Below are 12,905 nucleotides of genomic sequence, written 5' to 3' on the forward strand. Positions count from 1 at the left end.
TCAGAACTTTTTTGTATACCTAATAAATCGCCCGAAATTTAAAGTCCGCGACAACACGTGCGACACCGCCGCCCGCCGCACGCGCCCCGCGTCACCAAATCCACGTAGCGATCTCAGTATCGCACCGACGGCCGAAGCGATATCTCAGTTATATAAAAACTTGTAAACACGCACCAAGCACCGTCTCGCCCATTCAAGGCAACTTCTATTCCATTCTTTCGGTGATTTGTGCATTTCCATCCGGCACTATATTATTATTATTCATTTCATTATTTTAATAAACGATTATTATAATATATTTTCGCTTACAATCTAACTCGCATCTCTACCAAAACTCTGTCTCCAATGTCCTCGCTTCCTCACCTGGTAACCGACTGACCACTATCCGCGCGGGAAAGCGAAACTGTTTTAATACTAATTATTTCTATTATGTTAACAAATACGAAATATGCAAAATATGTGAAATATGCTCCACTTTTTTCTTTTTCCTTTTCTTTTTTTTTTGGACAAATTAAAATGTATTTTTAAATTTACCTGATTTACTTTTTGTAAAGTAATTTATTACTATTATACTATTTTTAATACTTCACTCTTTCTCAGCAAGTTTTTCTCTTTACATGGCTGAACTTCGACTGATTATTAATTAACTCTACTAGAAGAATTTACTCCTGAGTGTTATCTTAGTTTGCTTGATACATGTTTTGACCAATCGATATAAGGCTCGCCTTTCGTGTTGTCCTTCGCTATATCTTCTTCCTATTACAATCGCGGGTATAGGTTTTAAGCTTCATTATGGATTATAAGTTTGACTTGAATTTTCAATTTCATTTTCTATTTCGATTTGTGTTTATTGTTGTGTAGATATTTGTGTTATTTCTTGTTGTACATTTGTTTGTACATACGTTTGTTGATTTCCTTCTTCTAATCTTTTTTCTTCTGATTTTCTTTCTTCTTGAGGTTTTCGTTTGGCCAGATGTAATAATAAATTTATAACGGAGTCCCGCTCCGATGAGATATACTGACCAACCATAAATTGTGTGAAGGTGCAAACCATGAATTAGAGTGTCTATTATTAGCTTGATTATTCTTATGCAGAAATATAGTCCATATAGTCCTGCACTTGCATTACCAATAGACAGAAATGTTCTCCAAATTTTCTTCCATGCAAATTCAGTAATTTTATATAAGAATTTTCGTCGAGAAGATGAGAGAGTGATATTCCTTGAGATAAGGTTGGTTTTCCTATTACACCACGAGCTATTGTGTTTAAAATTCCGCTAGAAACATGATATGATAAATATCGTGTATATAATAATTTTCGAGTTCGTTGTTTGTATATATGCCGCTTGCTGCCAATGATCCAGGATTATTATATTGTCAAATTGGTTTTGTCATCGGTGTCAGTTTTAATGGAGATTTGCTATATTCCAGAATTGGTGTAATTTTATACCATCTGTCGTTTAAATAATACATTGTTGGAATTATTCTGCTGCAAGTGATTTGTGTTCCGGTTTTGAAAAGAATATGGATTCGTAATGCTAAAGAGTTTCATTTCCTTTTAATACTGGTAATTGTTAATAACATTCCTTCATATGATGAATTTTAACTTCGACTAGAGTACATTTGATTATGCGGACGACTTCTCCTGATATTATTGCCTGATATTACTGATATATCCAGGTTCTTTCATAATTTGATATGCAAAATCATCTGGAGAATGTGTGGCTATGCTGAGCGCTATTTTTCATAATTTGTTATTCCAAATTGCATCGTTGTTTAAGTACATCTGTGTATAAATGATTCATTTGTGTTCGTATGTGTCACTTTCTACATAAATAAATTTTGAATTTACATAAGCAAAAATATCTCAATTTTCAACTGATAATTTTCGTTTATGAATAAAAGTTCCTTCATTTTTAATTTCAAGAATTAATAATTTTGGATGTTCTGTTTTTATTAAATATCCACAAAGAAACTTTTCTCTAGTTTGAATAATTGCAAAAGTTATATCTTGAGTTGACAAGGAATAAATTATTTGTAATTTTTCATTTATGTTACTAATCATTTTGTTTGTTTTTCTTTCATATACATCATGATAATTACATTTACAAAAACTTGTTGAGATGATTTCTCAAAAAGTAAATCTACCTTCGATATCTATGCAATTTTCATCTGAATATTGACAAATTGTTCCTGTTTTTAAATGAATTTGATTTGTTTCAATATTTATTACAGCTTGATATAAAAATAAACTTATAGTCATTATTCCTTGTACAACTACATCTTGTCAAGTTCCATATGAATCTGAATATTATGTTCCTAAGCATTTTCTATTGGTTGTTACAAATCTAGCAAAAATAATTGGTCGTGAAGTTGTATAATTTACTTTTAATCCATTAATTATGTTATTTACGTTTACAGTTAATGTTCCGGTTTTATGCATGCTTTTGCATTGGTTGAATGTTGTGTCGATTATATATTCTGCTTGCGCATTTTGTACAGTTGATATATGTGAATACATGCCGCAATAATAAATTGTTTGCAAAATTGAAACTTTACATTGTATAATATTGATAGATTCAAATTTCGACAATTGCAATAATTGGATTTTAGTTTCTTGTACTTGTGGTTCGATTAATTGTACTTGTGGTGTTCGATTAATGGTATATTATTTTCTTCCGTATCCAATAAAGACAATGTTGTGACGTTCGAATTGGACGTTTCGCAATCAAAGCCGATAATTCTATAGCTTTCTTCTAACAAGATATTTTGGATGAGAATTAAGAGGAAGATTTTCGCTTTCAGATGACCTAGTATACTTACTCATAGGTCGGTTCTAACCCAGGGGCTCCGAGTGGGATGCGGGTGTGCGGAGTAACTCGGTGACGCGGGAGTAAAGGAGAGGAGGTAACTGGTAGGCATGGGGAAGGAGGAATGCTTTGTCGATGGTCCTTGGAATATACTTTTGAGGGGGGAAGGGGAAGGAGAGGGGGGTCTTTTTGTCTAGGAAGAATTGCTAGAAAAAATGTTTTTGTAGAAATTGTAGGAAAAGAAAGGAAAAAAAGCGCCAATACTCCAGCTGCTATAAACAAATGTACGTGTCGTAACGTGTTAATTTCGAACAATCTCAAAAAATTCAATGATATTATTATATTCAATGAAAATAATGTATTAGTCGGTAAATGGACACTTCTCATCTCTTAATTTTTTTTCAATTTGTTTTTTTTTTAATAAATACTGAAACATGCTCATTTTTATTTGACCAAATCCAAGTTCTCACGGAAACAATAAATAGGAAGCAATAAATTTTGGCGGCGACGTGGAAAATGGGAAACTATAAAAAATGAATTATAGAAAATGAAATGAATTCATTAAGAAAAAAAAGAGATATTACCCTTTTTTCATTGATGTTATCAATAAATAATATCCTATCATAACCGGAATATTATTTTATTTTAAGATGAGAAATAGGTTTGTTTTGATTGAAATCATATTTTTAAGCGTAAAAACGGTTTTATTCACATTTTTGTTACATCGTCTTTTTTTCATACATATTAAAAACTAAAGCTAACAGTTCGCAATCGATGAGTTGATGCCTATCGAAGATATCGCTATCGCGTATCACGTATAGTACCTCTTCGGGATTTGTTATAATAGCATGTTGGAGAATCGCGTACTTTTCATCGACGAGTCTGTCTAGTTGATTGAACGTTACATCAATACATTCGGCGAGATTAAACATACGATGTAGCATCGATTCGACCATCATAATGCGTACGTTTGAAGATTCAAAACGTACGAGTGTAACGTCGTTCATCATGCAAACTCGGACCGTTAACGATCCGACGCTTATAAAATTGTCTTTGTAATTATTTCGTAGCAATTTGTAGATATTCCATTGCTGCTCATGGAGTCCTTTCCATGTTTCGAGAGATCAGTTCCTGTCCTCGATGATCTCCTAGGACGATCTCCACGTAGCTCGGTGGACCAACATTGATTTCAATTTCTAGAAAAGCCCCTTGAAGCCCGTAACCGTCTGCTCAGTAAGCACACCGCGCGAGGCTCCATCGAAATGCTGTGTAATAGAAATTAAATACATAATATTGCGTAATGTTGCAAAAAGAAAAAAAAGATGTCGAACTTACACGTTACGTTCCTTCTTCGTTTCACCATTGTACAATGCGCTGCTTCCTTTGGCAGAGTACATTGTGTGTGGATCATTCGTACAAACGAATGATGGAGAAGCGGAGTACATTGCGTATGGTTCGTTCGTACAAACGAATGACGGAGGACTGATCGCACTCGTAAATTTTGACACGACAGAGCGTTAATCCATCCCTCTTTTGAAAGATGGAGTGGACAAAAAATCCAATGACCTCACTGAACAGCAATACTCTATTATGGTAGTATTTCGTGAACAGGCGTATTACAGGCCAAGAAAAAGACAAAAGATCGTACAATTGCAAATAACATATCGGGAACGAGTTTACTGTTATAGTGACCATAAATAGGAAGAAAACAAAGGATTGCGTCATTATCAATTAATTATAAAATTTTTATTTCAAGAAAAAACCTAATTAGTTATAAAAAAATATATAAAGTGCCATTTAAAAAAGAAAATGTGAATAAAAAGTTTCATGCTTAAATCATAACGCAATTTCTTTGTCATCGATTTGAGTCGATCGAACGTTACATTGAAAAAATGTATAGGATTGTTGGAATATTAAGTAATCATCAACGTAATAGCGGGGAAAAGGAATAAAAGAAAACATTATATATATATATATATATATATATATATATATATATATATTATATATGTTATATAACAATCTAGATGCTGATAATTCTATATAATGTGGATATCACTAAACTAATTGTGCTTTACAAAATGTATTTAAATTGTTTAATTGGTGGGCAGATAATCTTAAATAAACATATATAATATATATATATATTATATAATAGAAGTCTATGGTGATGACGTATCACCCAGCGTGCGCGAGACTTATCAAATACTTATGCGATACTTGCCAGGAAATGCCACGGTATAGTGCTTGCGAAAATGTAATGAGAGAGAACGGTCCGTTCTTTGAGAACAGCAAACTCTTTTACGACAAACTGTCCAACGAGGAAACCTTGCAGGTCTACGAATGTTGGCACAGACATGACTGTTGTCGAGAAGAAGACTGCGGTCGATTTCGATGTATCGAAGATTGTATTGTCTCTCTATCTCATATACCAGCGATACTCTTAGGTCATCTTGTGTACAACATTGGTCAACGGGTTGTACTGAATCATGCGATCATGTATAATGAGACAGTATGGTATTCATCGATGTTCTCCTTAATTCTCTCAAATTCCAATCTCACGTCCACGGTTGCGCTCTTGACTGATTCGTTTGTCAAGAACAATCAATGATTACGAATGGACCGTTACGTAAAAAAGACGTGAGGGTAAGACTTGGCTCGAGATATTCATATCTGTAGTAATCCTTGCAGAAACGCGCGTATGTATCGCGTATGTAGCAGGTAAACAAGGCGGGCCCTAACCCCCTCGAGGCATCAAGGGGGAGGAGTGGAGGGGGTCGTAGAATCCTCAGGAGGTTCGTATCCGGAGGAGAGAAGGTAGATCCCTCTGGCGGTCGTCGAGGTAGGTTTATCCTCCTTGGTCGGTAAGGCGGTCGCGGGGTTTCCTCGGGTCGGTTTCCCCCGTCTTCGATGCCGCCCTAGCGTTTTTTTTCGCGCGGTCTAGCGCCTTTCGCGTGACCCTGGGCGCGTCTTCGACGCCGCCCTAGCGTTTTTTTCCGCGCGGTCTAGCGCTTTCCGCGTAATCCCCGGGCGCGTCTTCGACGCCGCCCTAGCATTTTCCGCGCGGTCTAACGCTTTCCGCGTAACCTCGGGCGCGTCTTCGACAGCGCCCTAGCGTTTTCCGCGGGGTCTAGCGCGTTCTGTTTTGCAGGATGTTGCGGTTTGTTATGTCGTCTTAGGCGTGTCCGTGTCTAGACGTTTGCAGGATGCTGCGGTTTGTTACGTCGCCTTAGGCGTGTTTCATGTTTAGGCGTCGTCTATGAGGATATAACGCGTGCCGCTTGTCCTGTTTTGTAGAACGTTGCGGTTTGACGCGTTGTCGAAATGATTCTTTTGAGCGATACTTGTCACCGTGTTTATGATGGCGAGAATCGTTAAAGTAGCGAGTCGGTGCCAGCTATGCGAGACACGAATGATCGATGACGATGAGATGGGTTGGTGCCATTCGCTGGATGACCTAACATTTTCTCCATTGCGAAACATGACGGCGTATCCATCGGTCAATGTGACGGAGTACGTCGTGAGAGGACAATACACTCTGATTTCTAATCAGTTAAAGAGGCACGATTGTCGATTTCCGCCTCAGCGTGAGATTTCATCTAAAAAGGTAATAGAGGCGTGTGTATGTCATCACTATCGAGAGATGGCATATAATCTTTTACCGGAGGTACTCTACGAAAAGAAGAAGCCGATCGAGATTAGCAAACGACAGGAGTACATGATGAACTTTCATGAAAGCGGCTATTACAATGTATTTAACGACAACGATGACGACGAAATGTTTTTTTGCGCTCATCGCAAGTATTGGAGGAAAAGCGGTACCGTTTCGTCAGCCGCGTACGAGAAGGAGAGAAAAAGAAGAGAGCGCGTTGGCAACAATTAGCGCAACTAAGTGTGCATGCATATAATTATGAACTATAATCGTAATATAACTATGGATTGTATGAATATGAATATGTATGAGAATAAGACTAACCGCGAGAGACGCAGTTTTTTTTCCTCGTCTGTTTGCGTATCGCGGGGACGAGAGGCGGATCGGCGACGCGCCGGGAGTCTTCAATTAGCGATACCGAGGGTGACGTTATATTATTGGGAACGTATGAGAGACGAGAGGTGGGGGTCGCGCGAGGAGGAAATCGTCATACGAGTGTTAATAATGAGAGATTCAATGTGCGATATCAAGAGCAACGGTATCGGGAATGTATGAGAGATGGAGGTCGTGCGAGGAGGGAATCGTCGTAGGAGTGTTAATAATGACGAGAGAATATTTTATTACTTTATTGTTGTATTATTTTATCAGGAACGTAAAAAGAGGAAAGAGCTATTTGTAGGATGTTGCGGTTAGGCGCGTTCTGTGTCTAGGGTTTTCCGCGTTTTCCGCGGGGATCTAGCGCATCCTGTTTTCGCGCCAACGGGAAGGCGCGCGTTCTGATTATGTAGGATGCCGCGCGTTTTTTCATTTCGGAATGTCGCGGTTGTCGCGATTTGACGCATTTTCGCGCAGCCTCGGAGTATATATCTAGTCATGAGAGGCAGTTGTTTCCATTGTTAAGAACGTGGTATATGGAAGAAGTCGCGCTTAACGGTAGTTCATCTTCGAGCGAGAGCGACGATCCGCTTTTACGCGCGTTCGATCGTAACGTGACGCATCGCGATCTCGACGACAATCGTTGCGAGTTGATTATCGAGAGTGACGATAGTTTAGAGTGTTACGAGACTATCGCGCCTGGCAACGACGAGGAGTGGATCGTGGCGAGAGAAGATGTTCGCTGGAACGTGGCCACGTATCACTTGCGACGGGAGATCGGTACGGAGAGTCTGCGAGAGAAACTGTGGATCAAAACGTTGCTCGCTCTGAGCGACAGAGCGGTGATCTACGAAAGAACAGCGAGAGAGAGAAAAGTTCGAGACGTTAAATTCGTCGTTCCTACGGACGGTTGAGGTAACATTGTGTGGGAAGTTGCGATATGGAGAAGAGTCGCGATCTTTTCAAACGCGCGGCGGGAATTGAAGAGGTGTGCGCCTATCACATTTGGGAAAGGGAGTGTATCAAGTGTCTCGAGATCTTGAGAGATAGATGTGAGAATAGAGTCGATCCTACGATTACCGGAACGATAAATTCTCTAGTCTCTCGAATAGTGCAGTTGGAGGGTGCGAGATTCGCTTTGAGTCGACGTTTTGGTTACTTGGGTGCAGGATACGACAGTTCGAAGGGATTCGAATGAGTGGATATCGAGACGGCTTTCGCGAATCACGTACGAACGAGTGCTGTGGTAAACATCGAGTACATCGAATCCCGACGGTTTCTCGAGGACGCGAGGACCACGGTGCTCGAGCGAGTGCGAGTCGATCTCGATATGCACGCGTGTTTAAAGGTCAACACCGTATTTCAGGGGGAGTTCGTCGCGAATAATAAGAGCGCTGTTAAGAGCATTCGCACGAGGAATTGTCAGCTATTCGGTATGTCCGATCTACGAGAATGATACGACGGAGACGTTATGAATGTTGTTCTGACGTCGCTGGAGGAATTTCAGGAACGCGATAGCGGTTGGGCGTTACTTCGAATATTAAATTTGATGATCAATGTAAACAAATGTAATCGTATGCACACTGGATGTTGGATGTCACTTCCTCCGAAGATAAGATGTAAAAGAGCCGTGATTAACGTACGTTCAAACGACAACGCATGTTTCGCGTGGGCGGTGATGGTCGCTCTATATCCCGTTAATCTACACTCGGACAGACCGTCGTCGTATCCTCACTATTCGTTGGTGCTGAATTTCGATGGTATCGACTTTCCTGACACTACGAAACATCGCTAGATTCGAACGTCTTAACGATTTGTCTATCAACGTATTTGCCATTCGAGAGGAAAGGGGAGGAATCGGTATCATGATCGTTCCTTTGTCGCTCACGGGGAACAAGAAGTCTACGCACGTAAATTTGCTCTATCTGTCGAACGAGCGGCGCGGCGATAACGTTGGTCATTTCGTATGGATAAAGCACCTGTTTCGACTGTTAACGTCGCAAATAAACAAGCATAAGGAAAAAAAATACATATGTGACCGGTAAGTGTAAGAGAGATTATGCTCGTCGCGAGATAAATTTTGTATTAATTATAAATTGTATTTTTCAGATGTCTACATTATTTTTACTCGGACGAGAAATTAGTCGCGCATAACGTCAAGTGAAGAGTGAAGGAAGAGCGAACGACTGCGCCGTTATTCTTCCGAGCGAGGACGACAAGTTGCTCTCTTTTCACAATCACGACAGAAAGGAGAGACTGCGATTCGTCGTGTATGCAGATCTGGAGTGCGTTTTAGAAAAGGGAGATCAACGGTTCACTGGAAATCTCGATGATAGATTTATCTATCAACACCACAAGGCGTTTAGCGTGGGATATTATTTGAGTAGCACGTACAACGGAATCGTATCCGCGTATAGATCTCGTCGTGTATATTGTAATATATATATATATATATATGTGTGTGTCATTGTATTGTTGACGTGTTATTCTAAATACGTTATTTGCGATAGATATCATCACATGCCTCGGTAGTCGAAAGGATAAGATGCCTGCCCGGTAAGCAGGAGATCCAGGTTCGATTCCTGGCTGAGGTGGTATTTTTTCGCAAAATAATTACGAGTTTTCACGACTGGTTCGTGGTCGGGCCCCGCCGTGACGCACACCCTCCCTTCTTATTTGGGCCGAGGCGACGACTGCGTCTCGTAGTTCGTCGAGGAGCTGCACGCTCTCGCGTGTCGCGTGAAGAAGGTATTGTGCGCGAGCGTACCGATGTCGGAGCTCACGTCGAACGAGCGGAGCGCTTTTCAAAAGGCGACAAATTGTCACGTGTGCGGAAGGAGCTTTGGGTCGTACGATATTCGCGTGCGCGATCACTGTCATCTTACCGGACGGTACAGAGGACCCGCGCAGGTGAGCTGCAATTTGAACTATCAGAATGCGTTATTCCCGTCTTTTTTCACAATTTATCCGGTTACGATGCACATTTCATTATCAAGAATATAGCGAACGCTTTCAAGGGTAGAGTCGGTTTGTTACCGTTGACTAAGGAGAATTACATCGCGTTTTCGAAACTCGTCAATGATTCGGCGTACGGAAAATGGAAAACTTGTGTTAAGCTATTCGTGGATTCGTTTAAGTTTCTCAATACTAGTTTAGAAAAAGTAGCTTCGTATCTAGATCGGGAAAAATTGAGGATCTCGCGATTCGAATTTTCCGATCTCGTCGCGGATTTCGAGTTGCTCACGCACAAAAGGGCGTATTTCCGTACGAGTACATCGATAGCGTTGATAAACTGTGAAAATTAGTGACCGAGTTACCGCCGATCGAAGCCTTTCACAGTTCTTTAACTGGCGAAACTGTGAGCGTTAGTGATTACAAACACGCGTGAAGGATATGGGAGCGTTTTCACGTGAGAAAAATCGGTGAATATAGCGATCTATATTTGAAAACGGATGTGCTTCTCTTGGCGGATGTTTTTGAAAATTTTCGAGATACTTGTATGGAAAGTTACGATTTGGATCCAGCGCATTATTTCACATTACCGGGATATACGTGGGACACTATGTTGAAATACACGAACGTTCGATTCGATCTGCTTACCGATATCGATTGATGTTCGTAGAGCGCGGTATACGCGGCAGTTTGAGCCAATGCTCGAACAGATACGCGCGAGCTAATAACCAATATGAATCGTCATATTACTCGTCTCAGCAGTCGTCGTATCTCATGTACTACGATGTGACAATCTCTATGGCTGGGCCATGTGCGAACCTTTACCGTATGCGAAATTTCGGTGAGTCGAGAATGTCGAGGGTCTCGACATTATGTCCGTGTCACCTGATTCCGATATCGGTTATATTCTAGAAGTCGATCTCGAGTATCCGCGATATCTTCATAACGACTACGCGGATCTTCCGTTCTGCCCAACGCGCGAGAGACCGCCGGGAAATCGAAACGAAAAGTTACTCGCCACGCTCTACGATAAGTCGCGTTACGTGACGCATTATCGCAATCTTCAGCAGTGCGTGCGACACGGTTTACGCGTGACGAAGATCTATCGCGTGTTGCGGTTCGCACAGTCTCCTTGACTGCGCACGTACATCGAGCTCAATACGGAACGGAGAACTTGCGCGAGCAACGAGTTTGAGAAGAATCTGTATAAGCTGATGAACAACGCAGTTTTCAAAACAATGGAGAACGTGCGCAATTACGTAGACGTGAGACTCGTGACGCGTTGGGACGGAAAATATGGCGCCGAGGCGCTGATCGCGAAACCGAATTTTCACAGTAGGAGCGTCTTCGACGAAAATCTCATGGCTATCGAATTGCGCAAACTTCAATTCAGTTTAACAAACCAATCTACGTCGATATGTGCATTCTAGAGATATCCAAGATGCGATTGTACGATTTTCATTACGATTATATGATGCCGCTCTATCGCTCTAAATGCAAAATCATGTACACGGATATTGATAGCTTGATATATTTTCTGGAATGTCGAAACGTTTACGAGAATATGAAGCGAGATATCGCGAGATTCGACACCAGCGATTACCCCGACGACAACGCGTGCGATATACCGCGCGCGAATAAGGAAGTTCTCGGTTTGATGAAAGACGAGAACAACGGAGCGATCATGACGGAGTTCATAGGACTCAGGGCGAAGATGTACGCTCTGAGAGTTTTGGGAAAGAGCGATACGAAGAGAATAAAGGGTGTCAAGAGGAGTACCGTCGCGAAAACGATAACGTTCGAGAATTTCGCGCGTTGTTTGAACGAATCGCAGCAATCGAGACGTCAGGCGTGCATACGCTCGCTGCACGAGGTTTACACCGTGTCCGAACTAAAGCTAGCTTTGAGTCCTCACGACAACAAGCGATACTTAATACCCGATTCCACCAATACATTACTGTGGAGCCATTATAAGATACCGTTATTAGATACTAATGTAGTACAAAAATTTGTATGTAGAATAAGTAATACTGTACACTCTTTATTCATTACAATACAGCCGTTTTATGAATCCAAGAGTTATGTGTATTGTCCATTCCTAACTATTTGACAAAAGTAGAAATAGACTCTATCGTTCTTTCTACGTAGCACTTTCTCTACGAAATAGATATCGGGATTGGAAACTCGCAGTAACTCGTGTTCGTAAAACCGGCTATTGGCTCTTTACGATAGTCTTTCAGCAGATACGTCACGGGATTTGTGCGTTGCACCTTAGCGATTCGAAAAATCTCGGTCGTCCAGTTAGGCGCATATCCCTTCTCGAAAATCGTTTTGAACTTGTTGACGCGTACCGGATCGTTCACTTTGAATCTTGCGGGGGCTGCGATTTTCAAATGACTGTATACCGTGGAGAGGAGTCTCTTGGCAATGGCGGGATTTACGTCCGCCGGTCGCATTCCGATCGTTCGATGCGCGCGGTTATTATTGCGTTTCCTCTCAGCGCCGACGAACGCGATCGGGTCGATTTCCTCGATCGACTCGTCTCGCGCGGTGTTCTCGGCGATTCGTTTCAAATGGCTGAACGATCGGCTTGAGTCGCCTCTCCAGCGCGATCTCCTCTTCTATCTCACTGGTCTTTAACTCTCTGTACTTTTTACGTATAGAGTTCTGAATCTTCGCGATCTCTCGTGCCGTTTTTTCCTGCCGAGCGACGTACCAGCCGCAGCGTCAACGTCCATACTCGCAGCAGCGTCAACGTCCATCCTCGTAGCACAACTGATCGCTCTACACCACGGCGAAATCGTTAAATCCTCGTCTGTATCTACCGTTCTTTAATGCGCTGTCCTTATCGATGACTACGAAACCATATTTGCGTTTCCAACACGCGCGACACAAAGCGTAAAAATTCTCATACGACATATCCGTGTTCACGTGCTCGTTGTAAACGTTAGTTTACTTTAGGTTAGTCCTGCTTAAACAGAATCAAGAGATTCGCGTTGTCGCGTATCAGATGTTTTGGAATTTTAGCATATGTCTGACAAAGATAGAAACAATCGATGTTCAAGTGTCGACCTATGGCGAAATATTCCCTGATCGCGTTCTGCTTGTCACAGGCC

General features: G+C 41.4%; 1 protein-coding gene and 1 pseudogene across 9 annotated transcripts in view; one reads left to right on the forward strand and one right to left on the reverse strand.

Annotated features, from left to right (window-relative positions):
- LOC105432862 (uncharacterized) overlaps window positions 1-12,905 on the forward strand; it is a 552,262-nt gene that overhangs the window by 320,035 nt on the left and 219,322 nt on the right. The window lies entirely within an intron of this gene.
- Window positions 812-4,173, reverse strand: LOC148934819 (uncharacterized; annotated as a pseudogene).

The sequence above is a fragment of the Pogonomyrmex barbatus genome, unplaced genomic scaffold (genome assembly GCF_055798465.1).
Source record: "Pogonomyrmex barbatus isolate J1 unplaced genomic scaffold, ASM5579846v1 scaffold7, whole genome shotgun sequence".
Classification (NCBI taxonomy): Eukaryota; Metazoa; Arthropoda; class Insecta; order Hymenoptera; family Formicidae; genus Pogonomyrmex; species Pogonomyrmex barbatus.